This window comes from Primulina eburnea, chromosome 9, assembly GCF_022965805.1.
Source record: "Primulina eburnea isolate SZY01 chromosome 9, ASM2296580v1, whole genome shotgun sequence".
NCBI classification, from domain to species: Eukaryota; Viridiplantae; Streptophyta; class Magnoliopsida; order Lamiales; family Gesneriaceae; genus Primulina; species Primulina eburnea.
The window spans coordinates 29,388,225-29,391,848 of record NC_133109.1 but is presented as its reverse complement, the minus strand read 5'-3'; the positions used below and the strand labels follow the sequence as shown (position 1 = coordinate 29,391,848).

At 32.3% G+C, this 3,624-nt stretch overlaps 1 long non-coding RNA gene across 2 annotated transcripts; it reads left to right on the top strand.

Annotated features, from left to right (window-relative positions):
* Window positions 1–2,676: 2,676 nt before the first annotated feature.
* Window positions 2,677–3,624, top strand: LOC140840510 (uncharacterized). Of its 2 annotated transcripts, XR_012120011.1 has the most exons (4): window positions 2,677–2,759; window positions 3,001–3,113; window positions 3,304–3,398; window positions 3,498–3,624. It is a non-coding gene; the product is annotated as an uncharacterized lncRNA (long non-coding RNA). The 2 variants fall into 2 exon arrangements; XR_012120010.1 differs by lacking the exon at window positions 2,677–2,759 and having other exon boundaries at window positions 2,931–3,113.

The following is a 3,624-nucleotide window of genomic DNA, read 5'->3' as shown; positions in this document are numbered from 1 at the left end:
TTTCTTTCCATTTTTATTCATGTGCAAGATTCTTACATTGTGAGAGTAAATTACTTTTGATCTATTTCATGTGAATGAAAATCGGATTACAACTTATTTGGGATTTTCATTCAATTTCCAGTAAAACATGTGTAAACGTTTAGTCCTAGGACAAAATAGAAAAAGGGGAATTTGTAGTTTATATGATTATAATACACATTATGAAAGTGTAAAATTAAAAAATAAAATTGTTTAGTTAAGAGAGAAGCACCTACATAGAAAATATATACACTCGCCCTGAAAATGGATAGTGTTTGTACGCAGCAGCTAGACCTTATGCTACGCCGCGCACAAGGAGCTCCCCCTCATTGGAGGGAATTTAACTCCACACTGCCGCTTACGAGACTCGATCCCTGGTCATTGCTCCAAGATTTACTGCTGCTGACCAACTGAGCTAAGCTAATGATCAACCCAAGAGCAAGGAATGAAGGTGATAAACACAAGGAAATATAAAATAATGGCACACACGAAGAAACAGAAGAAAATTTTCACCGTGATAATTGAATAGTATAAAGCGATTTTAATGGATATTAATATGGTTCTAAAAAAACCAAGAAAACAAAAACAGCTATTTCATTGCGAGCTTCTCGATCAAGCCAAACAAAATAGAATTAGGGTCATCATATTCTAACGACTGGATTACCTTTTCACCACCAGATAAGTTGGCTATATTTTTCCAGCTCTTTTTTGAAGGTCTGACACTGAATACAACATGCACCTTCAGAAAAAGGATCCAAGGAGTCAACTAACTCAACTTCTGCATCACCTCCCAGAGTAATCATCTGTAGCAGGAATGTGGAGAGCTACTATTAATAAGGTATGAAATCAGCGCCATTCAGTGGACACTATACGTCTATGGTTCTACCGAAAATGTGAAAGTACTATAACCTGAAGGCGCGCACCGACGAAACAAGCAGACGTTTGAATAAAATCTTGACGTCTTTACAATTTCCTCAAGATTGAATACAAGCCAATGAGTACCTCACGCAAAAAACTCCAATCCACAGTATCAAAAGCTTTTTGGATGTCCATCTTCATAATACACTTAGGAGAAACCCTCTTGCGACAATACTTACGAAGAAGCTCTTGAGCAAGGATGGTCGTAGGTCAGATAAAACACGACCTTTGACAAAGGCTACCTGAGCTGGATCAATAACATATTCAAGAACACTACAAATCCTGGATGCTAGTATCTTAGAGATAACCTTGTAAAACACATTGCAACAAGAAATGAGCCTATAATCCCCAACCCAATAAGCATTTGAATTCTTGGGGACGAGCAACGACAGAGTGATTAATATGCCTCAAAAGAGAACCAGTGCGAAAGAACTCCCAAACCGCTGATCAAAATTTCTCCCCTTCCAAGACTTCTTAAAGAAATAAGTAGGGATGCAAATGAACCAAACCGTTTACGAGCTATTCGAAGCTCGGCTCGATAAAAAGTTCGTTTGAGTTTGTTTGTTAATCATATCAAACCAAGCTCAAGCTCGATTTTGAGCTCGAAAATTTAATCAAACCAAGCTCAAACCTTAGATATTCGGCTCGTGAGCTTGCAAACATGTTCGATAATAGGCTCGCGAGCTCGAGCTCGGCTCGTTTAGGTGGCTCGTAAGCTTGAGCTTGGCTCATTTGTTGAGTTGAAAAATAAAAATATTAGTACTAATGTTAATGGAAGGAATTTAACACAATACATGTTTGAAAAAAATGATGAATTCACACCATTTAGTCACAATTACATTTTTAATCTTATTTGCATATCTTTACACTAAAATGTTTTTTAAAATACAATAAATAAAATAAAATAACAGAAATACATCAACTTATTCTTTTTCCCTAAAAATTTAGGGAACCAAGTCATATACAAGTCGAGTAACTTTACAAATTATTATACTAAAATATTATATTAAATTGACTTTGTTAGGATAATTTACTATTAGTCTATGAAGGTTAATTAAAAATTTTACATGCTAAATTGATACGCCATTTGACATTAATTAATAATTTAAGTTAATTATGTCGAATTTATTTCATAATGATGTGATGTCGTCGATCTACTATATTTAAATATCTACTTCCAAAATATAAAGAGTGTAATGATAAGTTCGATTGAATCTATAGGAAACGGGAGATTATTTTAAAGCTTCAACTTTATTTGTCTTGTTATTTTGCTTCTATTAATATTTGACTTTTAATAACACTTTACTCACTATTTATAATTATACTCATATAAAAAATGATTTACATGTAACATATATTTTTTAAAATTTGGGAAACACATTTTTATTTTTATTTACATGTAACTTACCTTGTTTCAGGTTCAGAATATCCGACTTCAAATTTGTTTCTTCTCTAACTCTATAACATAAAAAAGTTATTGAAGAATACAAATGTGGGTGAAGATATTTTCATGGCAAAGATGATTAAGAAAATGAAGAATAAATTTGATAAATATTGGGGTGATTGTAACTTATTAATTTCTATAGTGGCAATATTAGATCCAAGGAATAAGATGAAGTTGATTGAATGGTGCTTTCCAAAGATCTATTCTGAAGTTGATACAGTTGAGAATATCGTTACAGTTCATGAGACCTTGCTTAACTTGTATAATGAATATGTTGAGGCTCACAAAAAATATATTGGCGAAAAGGATGTTCAAAGTGATCAGAGTAAAAAATAGAGCTCTAATTGTACAAGTAGTATTGTTAGTGGAAAAACAAAAGGTAAAGTAAGGGCACAATTTGCCAACTACATTAAGAATGTTGATAGTGTAGAGCAAGTGAAGTCTGAGCTTGAAGTGTACTTTGAGGAAGGAGTTGTTTTTTGCGAAGATGATCAAGAATTTTGATGCATTGTCATGGTGGAAGATGAACAACTTAAAGTTTAGGATTTTTTCAAAGATGGCGTCTGATGTACTATCGATTCCAATAACTTCTGTGGCTTCTGAACCAGCTTTCAGTGCAGGTGGTAGAGTTATTGATCCATATCGTGCCAATTTGGGAGTAGAGACAGCTCAAATGTTGCTTTGCACAGAAGATTGGTTACGTGCTCGTCACCAAATCAAGAGAAGAGCAAAAGTAAGTAAATTGATATCTAATTTAATTATGTATTTATAAATGTGTTATATATCTAATTTATTGTGTTTCATCAATTGATATCTAATTTAATTATGTATTTATTAATGTGTTATATATCTAATTTATTGTGTTTCATCAAATTTGGTTATTTATGTCTAACATATTGAATTTTTGTATTTGTATGTAAAAGGAAAATTTGCAGCTTAAAGAGATTCATTTGACTTAAAATACTTGGAATCAACTATCAAGAGCTCTTACAAAGTTTTTTGTCGTTAAATTGGTAAAGTTTATTTTTTAAAAATTTAAATATAATGGTTTCTTCTTGATTAAATTAATAACTCATTTTTATTAAAAAAAAATTGGTATTATGGACTTTGCAGGTAGTTGACTAATTGTTATTGGAGATGATTTTGTAATTCCCGATTTTATTGGATTCTCTAACGTCCTCTGTACTCTCACTAGACTTAGTTGAAGTATTAGAGGGGTGAAATTATTTCATTGTTATTTATAC